Raw genomic sequence first — 15341 nt, forward strand, 5'->3', positions numbered from 1 at the left:
TTTTAAAATTAAGTTTACAATGCAAAGCAGCACTTAATCTTGTGTGCACAATATTAGGTATCAGTTTTGCCTATATGGTACCAATGTGTGTGTATACAAAAAAAAAAAAAAAAAAAAAAAAAATTGGGCTAATGAATTTGGGTTCTTTTAATTTTTGTTGCCACAGTATACCTGCATTTCATAAGTAATTGTCAAAAATTTAAGTAACTACCTCACCTCATTTCATTTTGTAACCCCAGAAGTACACTTGATGTCACTTGATTCGCAACTACATTCATGTTACTAGTTATCCCTTAGAAATGGCTCTCATGAATAATGAAAATAAATCCCCTTTCTACACCCATTGCAAGAGGTTTTAAGTGCTACCACCTGGCATCTTAGCAAAAGATCATAATAAGCATGTTTTCTTACAATAGTTCATTGAGATGGTACATGGCAAGAATGAACAAATTTCCACTCTTAGAGCCAAATTAGAGGCTCAGTCTCTACTCAGGCAAAAATCAGTAGCAGCTTTGCCAGACCAAGGCATAGATTGTTGTTCTTAGAATCATGATTTATAAAATTCTTGTTTTGTCTCTACTACTTCCATTCTTTGTTCTATAGTAAGCTTAAAGCCAAACTGCTCTTCTTTCCCCACTGTGTGTTCCGCCTTCTTTTTTATTTTATTCATGTATATATTTATTCTATCTTCACTTGTATTCAGCTGTTCACTCTTTTTCCCTCTACATGTTTCATTCATTTATCCTATAATGCCCATTTATTATTACCTCATCTTCACCACTCCCTCCTTTTAATGCTGTCACTTTTGTGTGACAGGAATTATTCCTGCTTAACAAAATCAGTTTCTAATTCCATTTAGCTAAGTAGGTTCAACTGCTTTGTGTGGACATTGGAACAGTTTAAAAGTGGCTAAAACAGTTTTAGCTTAACCCAATTAAACTAAATCAATTTTGACCACTCTTTAACCACTTTAAAAGCAACCACACAAATGAGTGCATCAATTTTGTCTAAATTAATTTAGATAAATCAGCACATTTCACATCTGTAAACCCTCAGTATCTCTTTACCCATTCCTTCTCATCAGAACACAGAGTCCCCCACATTTTATTTTTCTTCCAGTACTCTAATCTCTGGACCAGGCTGATTCTGGAATACCACTGAAAATTGTTTCAGATGAACAGACTGCAAAATAGGAAATTTCAGGATACAAAAAATGGTTTCAAATGAACTCTGTCTCATTGCACAACGCTGTGATTAATTCAGTACTAGGACGCAAAATGTATTATTGGAGATTAAGTTCATTATCAGTAATAAGTGTACACTTCAGCCTGTCAGAAAGGTTAGCAGGGCTTCTTAGATACCAAATATTAGAAATTGCAAGGGCAAATCTCAAAGAATAAATTAACTAACAAGTGCGTTATCTGGATCAACCTCAGTCTTTCCTCTCCTTTCTGGAGTGGTAATAGCTATTCTTACCAGCCAATATTAAGTGTTTTCTGTTTTAATGCTGTCAGATATCTAGAAATGAATCATTGGATATTATAGTTAGAAGATTGCATACCCCAGGGCAGGAAATCTGCAGCACTAATTGGCCATGTTCAGAAATGTCTTGAGTATGAATTGTTTCTAAAGGCAAATAAGATCCTTAAATTTCTTCTGAGGAGAACACTAAGTAAATGTAGCATGCTCTGGATGCCGTCATAGTAAATCTATCCAGCTGTGGCATCCATATTTCAAAAAGGATGTTGAAAGATTTAAGGACGTTCAGAGAACTGTGACAAGAGTAGTTCAGAAGGTTTAAGAGCTTTATTGCAAAAGACAGTGAAGAGCCAACTTGATCAATCTAAATGTACCATAATGGGAAGAAAATATGTGATAGTCAGCAGCCTGATAAGATAGCAAAGATGCTCAAAATATAAGCTGAAACTAGACAAATCGAGGTTGGACATGAGTCACTGAAACTTAAAGCAAATTAATCAGGGAGACAATCTGCTTACTTTCACCACTTCAGCTTTGAATTCAAGACAGTACTGTTTCTGAAAGAAAAGTGTATATCTCAGGAAGAAATGGTATTTATTTATTTGGGAACAGCAATGTTGAATGTCAGTTCCTATTTAGGCAGGAAATACTAATGAACTCTGGGTAGGCAGTGAATCTTTGGTCAGTGGGACTTTTCCCAGGTACTTCAGTTACACCAGGAGTCCCCATCGCAAAGGAAAGGTGAAGGGAAAGCAGCAGCACGGAGGTGGGCTGTTGTTGGGGCTGCCGAAGCTAGTCCTTCCCATTCTAGCCTGCTGGAGCTCTTCTGGCTTCTCAGTTCCTCTGCCGGCCTATGGGTGTTTGCTGCTCCAGCATACATATTGCTATATACCGCTGCACATGTATAGCAAAAGAAATTTCAAATGGAAGGGTAGGTCTATAACTCACAGGAGGCATAATCTTTTGAAAACAACAGAGTTGAAAAATACGCACTAAATATAATAATAAGAATTAAGTGTATCATAGTGTAAAATAAGGTATAATATTATGATAGTGCCACAATGACTACAGTACTTATTAAGCAGCGTGTTTTGTTTTGGTTTGTTTTTTTTTTTTTTTTTGTAAGTAATACTGTGAGCTTCTATTTTATCTGCCAGTTATCAGGAGAAAAAATTTTTTGTGTAAAAGAAAATGTGTGGAAAGTTAATAGGCAAATTTCCTGTTTCTTGCAAAGCTAAAATATATAGAAGTTTGATGTTTAACAAGCTAGCCTACATGATTTGAACCCTATTACATATTTTTTCATGAAATAGCTCATAATGTTCCCGAAGTATTGTCAAAACAAATACTTTAATTAAAAAACATTCGATTCTTTAAATGTCCTCCTTTATCACATCATCTCAAGTCAATCTCTTCAGCCTTTGCTTCCTCTTCTGTTTGAAATCTCAGAAAGTGATTGGAGTTGATATCTGCCATGTGGGGCTTCACTGAAGCTATTTAAAGACTACTGAATTTAAAAGGCCCAATTGATTCATATGACGGTTTAGAAGTGGGGTTAATGACAATAATAATTTTTAGTTCAGAGAAAAAGAATAATTGAAAATGCTGCAGAAACAGACCATGTACATATGTGAAATTCAGTTGAAAAGCAGCATAAAATAATTATAAGGTTTTCCTCACCCTTGGCTCACTGCTTAAACTGTGTGGAGCTGTGTCATTTTGTGTACCATTTCTCTTTAACTGTATTTGAATTTAAACAGCATGTATGGTGTCTTTTTCTGTCAAGAAGAGTGACAGCTTCTATAATTCCCTTGTTGCACAGAGTATAAATATTCCAATGACTGTTTTGATGGCTACAGTCATTGAGTTTTAACATGTATATTTATTGATTGCCTTGTTCTGATAATTTATGGTCAGCTGCCAAGAACAACTAAGCCTTGCAGTTAAAGATGGTTTTTCAAGTTAGACTAAAAAATAAGGTTTCTAAATGTAAAACATATGTAAAATAACACAGATTTCTTGTATTTGGGTGATAGAAGCAGGCTGGGCAACTGATAATCCCCCAAGAGATGTCTTTCTGGAAGCCCCTGCCTGCCATTAATTTGCATAAAATTTCAGATGTGGACTGCAAACTGTTACGGAAGTGGTGTGAGAAATCTCTAGCTGTAGTATGTATTACATAACTTGGTTGGCCAGGTCAAGCTAGAAGATTGCATACTGGGCCTTGTATTCTCCCTGAAAAAGTATAGACATTCACTCCTGTGGGTGGAATATAAAATCCCTTTGGATGGCTGCAAAAATCTGCATTTTCTACTAGCTTGGGTATATACACACTTTTATACTGAACAGCTATTCAGTTAGAAATGCCAAGTGGATTTGGGATTCTTATCTTTGGGAAAGTTTTATTACACTTCCATTCCTGATTTAGGTCTCAGTAGCAGAAGCAAAAATTGGTATTGTTAGTTTACAAGACTCCAAAGTCAAACTGGTAACTAGTGTTTCACATGGGTGCCAAATGCATGGTAATCACAATGAAAAAAAAAAAAAAAAAAAAAAGCAGACTATAGTTTTACGTGCAGTGAGGCTCTTTGTAATACAGTCAGTATATAAAGATGTCTATGTCAGTGCAAATTTATTGAAATGGCTAGTAGGGCTTTAGTCCTTCTATTCCCAGTGCTGTGCCTAGAGCAATGCATATCTTAATCTTTCTGGTATTCAGCAAATTTGATATCACAAACATTTGACTATGAAGGCACAGTTGTCTTATGTGTAAAAGCTGATGATGATATTGTACATTAATTTGACTTGTTTCAGAACAGGAATGAAAGTTTGTCTTGGCCTAGATAAATACATATCATTATCACACTTGCTAATGATAGCATTATTATGCAATATTCTTTATATCATCTGTAGGCTAAAGGACTGGAATATCTTCAGTTTATGGCCCCATCAGATAGAGGAGAGAGTCAATATGTTCCTCTCCAGATTGCTTTTCTAGCCAGTTGGTTGAAACCTTATGTTCTGCTTTGTCCCATCATTATCCCTCTTGAAAGTGAATGGCCCAAAAGCTTGACAGGAGGGAGAAGCAGGGTTTGTTTTACCAGGTATGGGTCAAACTGCAGCCTCTCTGGAAATTGGCACTTTTATGCTGCAAAGAGTAAGATGACATATGATTTCATTGTGAAACTTGCTCATGGATTTGCATGGTTGTCTTAGGCTTTGTATAAGTTATTGCTTGCAAACATGTTCCTTTGAGGATCATACAGAACTTACTTGAGTTTTTTAAGGGTTTTTCACAACAATTCTTTGTTTGAGCCAGGTTATATATATTTTGTTTTTTGAAAATGAAAACAAACCCAAAAAACATATTAACACAGTTCTGTTTTCTGTGGTGTACCTATATTTAGCTCTTACAAAGTCAGCCAGATGAAGTCAATGTTTCCTAGAAAAGCCGGGGGAGTGTTTTTCCAGACTTTCTAATGAACTAAAGGCTTGTCCCTTTATCTGGACAAAGTGCTTTTAAATTTGCACTGACATAAGACATCTTTACATACTGACTGAATTACAAAGAGCCTCATTGCAAGTAAAACTATAGTTTTATACATTTTTTTTAATTACTATTGCCACTGGCCAATACTAATTCTATTGGCCAGTAGTAATTATAGCATTAACTAATTAGCGGTCACTACCAAGTCATAAGTAGTTTTCTCTCAGCCGGTGTTTTCTTCTGGATACAGGGATCTGATTGTGAAGTTTTGAGGCACATGATCAAGATCTTATTGATTTCATCAGTCTGATAAAAACAGATAGTCCCATAGAATCCTTAAATAATCATGTGTTTAAATTCCAGCTACTCTTGTCATCAGTCTACCTACTGATTAAAGTACTGCAGATAATTTTAGTTGTTGGTGCTATTTTAATATTAATTTGTGAATGTATAGTACACAGTATTACAAAAAATTTTGAGACTTACTGTTTTCTTCTTGCACTTGATGAAGATTTAAATAATATTTTTGCAAACATTTAAGTACAATACAACGTTGAACCTGGATGGAGTATATACAAGTATCAAAGGGCACCAAATAGCACTGTCAGTATGCTGTCTTGACATTAATTTCCCATATAAAGGGTTTACTAGCACTTTGCATGTAAGTTGTATAACTTGTGACCAGCTGCTTCCGTGTGCGCTGCGTAACTGATGGGAACATATGGCTTTAATTAAGTAGCCTATTCTAGCTGATTTTTAGGCATCTATCCACATGGCATACAATATTTGTTGAATCCAAATCAAGTTTCACAGCTGTCTCTCGAGATAAACTGATTGAGTGACATGAGCTGCTTTTAAACACTGTCAGGTTAGTTCCCATAACCTCAGGAGATTCAAACAATGAGAAAAAAATGGCTCAGCCATATGCATTAAAGCTCATATGACTAGGCCATATATATAGATGCATATATGTTTAACATTTCAGGCTAACCTTAATGGATTTCTGTAGCTACTGATGCTGGCAGGCAGCAACACAGAGCCCAAATGATCATGAAATCTCCATGTTTTTCTGATTTGACTGTATTATGTACAGTGGCTTGACACCAATCTGAACTTTAAGAGTAAGGACAACCATAGCAATTGTGAAATGGAAAAAGGTAATTATCAAAGTGCACAACTGATGCCTCACTGATTCACATTGGTGTAGAGCTAGATGGTGTTAGCTATTAGGAAAAACAGTAAAAAAAGACAGCCACCAAATACAATACAACTCTTGTTGTTTTAAGTAAGAGTTTATTTGTTAAGTGCATTGAACATCAGCTGAGTGAATCTGCATGTGATATACTCTGATAGGGGGATGTCCTTGCTGATGTAAAGGGAAGAATATAAAAATCAAGGTTATGAAATATGAAGTATTCGTACAGGTTATGAAAGTGCAAGTGTATATTCAGTAGTCTTGGAGTGATCATGCTGAAATGGAAGACAGATAATCTCACATAATACACTGACCATAAATTTTACTGAAAGTTTCACATGTAAAATTATGTTTTGTATTTTATTGGCATGATTTGGAAATGCCTTATGTATCTGAGCTAAATATCTAGGTTTGTTTCAAAAGGTGTGTTTTATTACACAACATGTAGAACGCAAAACATGGGCTGAAAAGGATTATCGAAATAATTTTAGAGGCCATGAAATACTTCTTGGGTAAATTAAGCACTTGGAAAACTGATTGAATCTTATAATGAATTCTGTTTTACTGATTTTCTATAGTATAGTGGTGATGGCAAGATCCCAAAACTGACAAGTGCTGTGAGGGAAGGGTGAGAGCACTCTCAATGCCAAGTTTGGAGCTCTGTAATTAATAAGCTGTCTCTGGTCTGTATGAAGATATGAAGATAAACTAAAGATTGTGAATTTGAGAAGATGTATTGGTCATGATAACTTCTTACCATCCAAGATTTGTGCATCTATGATAGACTGTGCTCTGTGACTTGTAACACTCTTGAAGATATTAGTCAAAGGATGAAAGTGGAAAATACCTTTCTTAACACATTGAATAGTCATGTAAGACACATTGAATAGTCATGAATCTACATTAAATAGTCATGTAAGTCAGACTGAGAGGAAAATGTTTGAGTGACCCTTAAACAAAGCAATAAAGAAGGTAAATGTAACCAGTAAACCCCTCAATGCTTAGTCATTTGTGGGGACTAAGGGTGGACTAGTTCCCATATCTTTCCTATACCAAACAAGATGGTATAGCAGTTTTATAGTCATTTGTTATGTTATATTCCATTCTTGTAATGAGTTTTGATTTTTAAAATCAAGAACTTACTCCTTTTTTGCTAGACTGCATTTTTTTTTTCACATTTAAGCTTATTTAGTATTTAGTGTGAACTGTGACATAAATAAATTTCAAATGCCAGATTTAATCAGAACTAATAAATCCAAAGGAAATGATGTTTCAGATAAAGCTTTTCATGCCTCCGATTCAGGACAGTCATGACAAGAACTGACCTTTTATTCTGTGTTTGTGTAGCTCTTCTTTGCTCTGGGAATCATGACAACAATTCTTAAATGCTGTGTTAATACAAATAATAAATAACTGTGTCCTGGCACAGGGCATTAGGAAGAACTTTCATGGAGGCAATCGTAATATTTTTGGCCTCAGAAGGCAATATTTTTGTAGGGCAATTAAGACTGCTCTCTGTGTTCACACCAAAATTTCTAACCAAATAGAATTAATCTTTTAGAATTAATCTCTATGCAATTAGGTTCAGCATCTTGGGGACTCAGATTGTCCATGTCAGACTGATTTGCTCAGGGTTTTATGTTTGGAATAACATATACCTGCAAACTTTATGGTTCAGCTAAACCCTTGCAGTTTGGAAACCATGGCAGCAAGATATGATGATGTAATTGAGAAAATGATTGTATATCAGAGTGGCACTAATAATGGTTAATAAACCAAAGGCAGCTGTTTTGTAGAGAACTGTTTAACTACTATTGAAACCTTGTATTAGAAGTACTTCTGATCTGTGATCAGGGATTCTGAACTGCTGAATTTGACTTGTGTAACTGTGTGTTGTTAATTGAACTCTGCCTAGTTTCAAGGGGGACTGTATGTTAGGAGCTTTACACCACCAGTGTTTCAGAAGATCAAAATAAAAAATCACTATGATAATATGAGAAATATTTATTTTTTTTTGTGTGTAATAATTGTTAGTGTTAATCTAAATTGACTTGCAAGTGTGCAAGTGTTCATTAAGCAGTCAATTTTAGTGCTGGCTTCCTCTACAGAGCAAAGAAGTAGCTGAGTAAAAGCACAGAAGTTATTTTAAATTTGCCTTTCCCTCAAAGTTTCTTGTACACTTTGAATTACTGAGAAAAATCCCTGCATGCTTTTACTTGTGATTACATTGCCTGTTCTCTCTCTACAGTTCCAGTTTTCCATAGCTCAAGGACTAGAAATTTTGTTTCATTGAGGAAAGCTGTGTATCACCTACCAGTGTGAGATAGGAAGGTTTGGGTTTGTTTTGTTTTGTTTTGTTTTACTTTATGTAGTTAGGGTGTTTTGCTGGTTTGGTTTATGAAACTGTGTTTTTCATCCCCACAGAGAATTAAAAGAAAATACTGTCCTGTAGAGTATGCACTTGGCTGTGAGTTGAGTCCAAGGTACTTTTGCTTGTTCTGCTTTTCACTCTCAGCAAGTATATCTGCCTCAGTAGCCCTGCCAGTGTGAGCGAGGGGTCTTCTCGCCTCCCCACTGTCCCATGCTTATCTGCTTCACACGTAGATCCCTTCACCTACATCTATACCACTCATCGAATTTGCTGTGTATATGATTCCCCCCATTTGAAGTATCTGTACCTTGCAGGCCCCATTTTTGCAGTGGGATGACATTAGATAGCAGAGAATAAACGTAGGCATGAGAAAATGAAACTGTGAGGGCAGCTGTCTGGTTAGTGGGGATATTTTTGGTAGGCCGGGACTGAACCAGCTCAAGCCAGTTTTGTGTCATGCTTATGAAGGAGGGTTCGAATTCAAGCCAGCCACTAGTCTGTCTCCTGAAATTCAGTGCCGGCTTTCTTCACCTCAGACCAGGATTAGGCCAAAGTACAAACAAATAGTCAGGTTCCATGTATGGAGACAAACCTGATCTCAAGGTGACAGAGTAATGTAGAAAAGAACTGGGCATCTTTAGGACACTGCTCAGTGTACCATGTCCCCCTGTGAGACTAAGGAGCTCATCCTTTCTAAATGTTGTAAATGCACTTTAGCCTTGTTAAAGAGTCCACATGGAGCCTTTGAGATTTTAGGTAAAAGTATCGGTCCAGGAATCCATTAGTGTTCCCATTACCACTATTATTTTATTAAAAAAATAAAGGTAGAAAACAGAAACAACAAACAACACCATTTAGTAAACACATCTGAGGTAGTATTTTGACTACTTACAGACTCATTTGTATTTCTGGTGGTTTCCTGTGGCAATAAATTCCTGATAGAGGGAAAAAAACAAATAGCATAAAGCCTTCAAGTCATTTAAAAAAGAAACAGCAACAGTAATACAATCAAGAATTCAGGAGATTCTGTATCTCTTTTTAGCAGTAATCGATATTTTAAAATCCTGATTATTTGTTTGTATATACAAATTATTATGTACAAAATAACTTTCCTGAATCCTTACTATATTAAGTTTGAGCATTTTAATATATGGCTATCTAGTCCATTATGTGTTTATTTGTTCAGTGCATTCTCAGGATTGAACCTATATGGGGTGAAAAATATTTATTTCAAATGTGTTTAAGAAACAAATAAGTATTAATAGATGATAAAAGAGGTGTGTTTTTTGACTAATTCATGACAAAATAGTATCTCAGAGGAATGAAGAATTATTTTCATTACAATTGTTTGGATAAAAGTACTATTGACTTAATGCATAGGAATTTTTGATCATTAATTCTACCAACGTTGAATGTTGTGTATTTAAAAATCCAAATATAGAGAGCAGAGTACACTTCAAATGAATCACACTTTAAACACTTCTGTAGTCAAGAAAAAAAATCAGGAAACTCATTAGAAAATGCTTTTGAGATTTCTTAAACTTCACTGGTTTTGTTGTTAAGGATTGAGTGTGTAGGTTTGGGAGTAAAATAATTGTTCTGGAAATATGTATCAGACACCTGATATATATAAAGATGGTTTTCACTACAGTATCTTAACAATTACTTTATATTTACTGGAGTATATGGGTAGTTGTGCTCACAGTACTTTTACCACTATGAAAGTTTTTACAATCTGCTATTTTACTTCACAGATAAAGGAATTTTCTCCTTGAAGTTGTTATTAAGATAAACTAAGCTGCAAAATGTTTATGTCTTTTGTTACAATCACAATCTAGTGTAATTGAAAACAGAAACCTGAGGGGAAATTTCTCTCTAAAGATCAGAAAAGTTGATCGAGTCATCAGTTGGATATGAATATTTTTAGTAACAGTCTTCATTTGATTCTCAAGAGCACCTTCTGCCATATTACTGGTGATATCCTGAAGTAGAAAAGTGAGCAGCTCTTCTCCAGGCAGAGTGAAGAAAGCACTGCATTAAGTTAATTATTGAAGAGATTGCTGCTCTGAATTTTTTACTCAGATATTTTTGTGATGGTCTTCATTGTGAAAAGAATGCTGAAACCCCCCCGATTGTTATCTGTAACAACTAGATATTTTCCTTTAACCAGTAAAGCTAAAGCTATTTAAATCTAAGTGACATAGGTTGAAGTTACATCACTGGACATTTCTTTTTAACTTTTAAATAAGATAAACATCTATTTGTCAATAGCATTGAGGGCAAATCTGTAAAATGCTGAGGTAAAGTCAATTTTATTCTTACCATCTCTTACAGTATTTTTTCCATGACATGTAATATATTTCCTGTATGTGTTGTATCATGTTTCTTCACTTTACAATTGCTTGAAAGCACTCTATTAATCTAATCAAGAGTTTTTAACAGTTCTTTATTAATTATATTTTATAGTACATTAGTTGTCAAATAAGCAAACTGCTAAAATACTATACATGTAATTGTCCTAAATTGGATAATAGGAAGTCAGTATTGCCCGGTGATTTTTTATTTTTTTGTTGGTATAACTGTATTCTCTTATGTATTAATCAGAAAAGACACTCCATTGATACATTTGCAACATCTGCTGATGTAGGCTTTCATAACCTCTATTGAAGAGCCTTTCAGGAAATGACATGAATTCTACACTCATTAGTACTGTTGAAGTTTGAGAACAGTCATATTTGTATGGTCTTCCTCTGTGAGCACAGTTGCAAGTAGCAATAGTTTGTCACTATTTACTTATTTTCAGATCATCCAAGATGAAGCCCTCTCTTGTACAACTGGAGGGTCAGGTGGTAAGGGGAGTGAAGGAGGGTAGTAAATGCAGAGAAATGCGGTTTCCTTGGAACTGAGGTAAATTTTGAATCCTCAGTCTACTATGATTCAGTGGCTGAATTACTAGAGCAAGAAGTCTAAATTAATGTTTCTCTCTTCTCCTTGCTGGCTGGGTTTTTTTATCAGGTTAATCATGCTTTTTCCATCTATATTTTCTGTTTTACTTATACTATTTATCCTAGTGCTTTTAAGTATATATATATATATTTAAATTGATTAAGAGTCTAAACTGGCAATGCTAATCTAGTAGGTTAGAGTGCAAACACACATGCTGAGTGTAGAAAAGACTTTAGTAGCTTTTAAGATTGATTGGTTAAAATAAATAACTATTCTGTATTCTCTAGTAGCCAGAGAAGGTTTTACTACACAGCATTTTACTGTGGATATTTCAAATGATTTAACATTTAATAAATTGAACTTTTAGTCATGTTTAAAAGAGAAGCAAGAGTAATTTGTATTCACTGGCTACTGATTGTAAATTATAAATCTGTGGGATTGAGTTCAAATTTCTAATTGGTGGAAAAAAAATCAGTAATTAACTGGGAGGACAGAAATGATTTTCTATCAAAGCAGTCTTCCACTGAGAATTCTACTAAAGCTGTTCATGATTATAAGGGTTATGATACATGGAAACACTATAATTTGTATATAAATGTCAGCATGGTATAATCTGATTATAAAATGCTTTTGGAAATTGGAATGTTCTGACTGGGTAAAATAGTTGAATGTATAACTATCTGCTTAGAGATGCCTAATTGTTGGGCTCCACAAGATAAGGATGTCTTGAGAAGCAGGGTAGGTGTGAGTTATAGTCAGTAGGAACAAAGCAAGGAAGAAAAAGATCTTTTCGTTCTCTGTAGTTGTAATCTGATAGATGCCTAAAGAAGCATAAACTTCATGGCACTGCAGTGTCCAAATGCATGCAGTTTTGCATTTATTTTTGGACAACTATACATATGACAATTAGATTTCATGTTTTTTCTGTTAAAATTTATGTTTAATGTCTGTCTACTCATCTGTTATAAATATTCTTCAAAGCATTTATCACTTATGAAGTGTGTTTTGTTTTTAAAAAATTAAATTCTTTATAATTCACACTCCTTTTCAGCAGATGCCAGAAGAATTAAACCTTTACTTTTATGAGGTCATCTGCTGGACAGATTTTTAAAAAGTACAAAATCACAAACGTGTATCCATACCCACTTTCTTATTTCACTCATGCCTTTATTTCCTACAATGGGCAAATAAAATGACATCTAAATTGAAAGGTATAATATTAAAGTTTTAGATAGATCTGCCATGCTTGTAGAGACTACTCAGATTGGTAGGAGGAGAGTTCGTGGATGTTTTTTTGGTTTCTTTTCCCCACAGGAGTGGGTGGAAGGTGGAGGGAAGGATTGGTGATCTGGTTCAGACAGGAAGTCTGCGTCAGTGTTTGATTTTGCAGAGGTCTACTAGAAGAGTATAACCATGTCTGAAGAAATAGTGTTGAAATAAAAGTAATCTGTGCCCTTGGGGGCTGTCTGGGTGCTTCTTTTCTTTTAAGTATTCTCGTTTTAATCATAATGATCTGGGTTTTTATTTCATCTGCTTCAGATGTTAGAAGGGAAATATTATGGTAAAAACAAATCTTTTCTTGTTTTAACAAGTTGTTAAGAAAATGTATCTACCTAGCTTTCTTTTTCTATTTGAAGTTTCTATTTCTGTCTTCAGTACTGTGAATTTTATAAAAATAACTATACAGATGTAAATACCTATAATTACTGTGAATGTAGAAGTATTGACATGATACGATTTAGCTGTATTGGTTTGCATGAGGTCAGGGATCAGAATCTGGTTGGTCTGTTGTGCACATATGTGTACAACTTTAAACTGTAACAAAAATGGTAACTTTAACAGCTGGTTTCTTAATGAAAACAGTAATGTAGGAGGATTCCATTTCTTTATAGTCCTATGTTGTGCTGCATTAAAACTTCTGAGAATGAAGTGCTAGTGGATCTGCAAGATAACAATCCGCATATCTAAATCTGTTGCAAGAAGGACCATAAGAACTTTAACTCTTTTTCATTGCTTTTCTATATGCTTGAAAATGTAAGATATAGTCTTGATAAAACTCCATGAGCAAAATCTATTGGTATTATGGTAAATTTATTCTTAGAGAAAAGGAGAAGTCCTAAGAATTAGCAATTTAGTGAAGAAAATAGTGCTGATAGGCAGAGCAAAGGTAGAAGGCAATTAGACAGTAGATAAAAACCCCCATATTCTTCTCTTGCCCCCTTCAAAAAAACATTTTTGAGATGTAGGGATTTGGTCCAGTGTTAAAGGAATTTGTAAGCAGGTGTGGATTTGAGCTGCCATGTTTATTTAAACAACAATTGAAGAACCAAATGGTTAATGTATGCCAGTAGCAATTTCGTTCTGTGTCAGTAGCAGTACTCAGCTAGGCAAGGTGGTGTTTAACACAGGTTCCTAATCTCTGCTGGGCTACATGAAATTGGACTCGGTGCTAGAAACAGATCTGCAGAAAGAAACAAGGTCATGAATGGTGGAAGGCAAATGAAACTTTCCTCACTTCTCTTGCTTTCTTGTTCATGCTCTGGGATTTTTCACTCTTCTGTTTCTGCACGGTGTTCCTCAAACCAGAATGAGCTACCTTATTCACCTCAGCACTGAGGAATTTGGGTGCAGGGGGAGAGCTTGAGGAGACAGCAGGAACAAGTGAGTGGATGGGAGCAGAGAGTACCAGAGTAGCATAAGAAGGTTTATTTTAAACAAAAAGGTATGAAAGCACAGATCTAGGATGCTGTAATACCTAGGAAAGACATCTTGCTTAAACCTCAAGTGTGGCAGGAGGTAAATCACAGATACACATCAGATGAAAATTTTGCACATACTTGGCAAGGATTCATAGCTCATTTTTGCCTTACCTGAATCTACCCATGCTGTATCACCTTCAACTACAAAGACCAGGGGACTGTACATCAGCTAATCAGTCCTTGGACCATTTTGAATATCTTAATCTAATTTATTAGTCTCTGCACATTCTTATATAGAGATAAACATATGGGCTTTTATCCCTTAAGCTTCCAAACATATTTTTTGAAGCAGAGTTGCAATCTAGTGTGGGCAAGTATTCACTGAATAAATGGGATTTACAGTGTTGTTTATTTATAGATTTTATATGGCTCTCTTTGCAGTAGAAATGGTTGCAGATGAATATAATTTCACAGTATGTTTTGATATAAAAAAAATAATATTCCCATTTTACAGAACCCAGGGCCTGAGAACAAGTATTTAAAAGCAGCTAAATTTTTAGGAAATCATGTTGTGTAGTGAATTTGTTTGAAGAAACACAGGTAACATTAGACGATAGTCTAAAAAAACTTTCTTATTTTCAGTTGTTATGTTGGCATTCTGCAGAAAAGCTTGCTATTTAAGGTTATGTATCTAATTGTACTTTCTTTAGAAACTTCTCTGCTACCAGGGAGTTGTGGAGATAAAGAAGGGAGATATACTAATCTGTGTCAGTCTTTTTAAGTTCAGAGAGTGACTTGAAGTCAAATTGTTTTTTCTCTCTACTCATATTTAGTATATTTAGCAAGACTATTTTTGTATCAAGCTGACAGGTTCATTTTAGTATGGAATTAGTGAGAGAGTCTGTGATTTGATCTAAAATATATTAAGGAAGTCCCTTTTGCAGCTTTGCTACTGTCAATTTTGTTGGGTATGAAATTCATGGACAAAATACTTTCAGGCGTTTTTTTGTTTGGAGTTTTTTATGTTGTTGTTGTTTTTGTTTTTTTGTTTTTTTTTTTTTTTTTTTTTTTTTATTAAAGGGATAAAATGCATCTGCTGAGATTTTTCAAAGAAGCTGAAAGCAAGGTTTTCAGGACAAAAGATCTTAAAGTCATTTTAGAAGG

The 15341-nt window shown here is 34.8% G+C and overlaps 1 protein-coding gene across 6 annotated transcripts in view; it reads left to right on the forward strand.

Annotated features, from left to right (window-relative positions):
* DGKB (diacylglycerol kinase beta) overlaps positions 1–15341 on the forward strand; it is a 397600-nt gene that overhangs the window by 218593 nt on the left and 163666 nt on the right. The window lies entirely within an intron of this gene.

This window comes from Tyto alba, unplaced genomic scaffold, assembly GCF_018691265.1.
Source record: "Tyto alba isolate M040663 unplaced genomic scaffold, T.alba_DEE_v4.0 Super-Scaffold_38, whole genome shotgun sequence".
Taxonomy (NCBI): domain Eukaryota; kingdom Metazoa; phylum Chordata; class Aves; order Strigiformes; family Tytonidae; genus Tyto; species Tyto alba.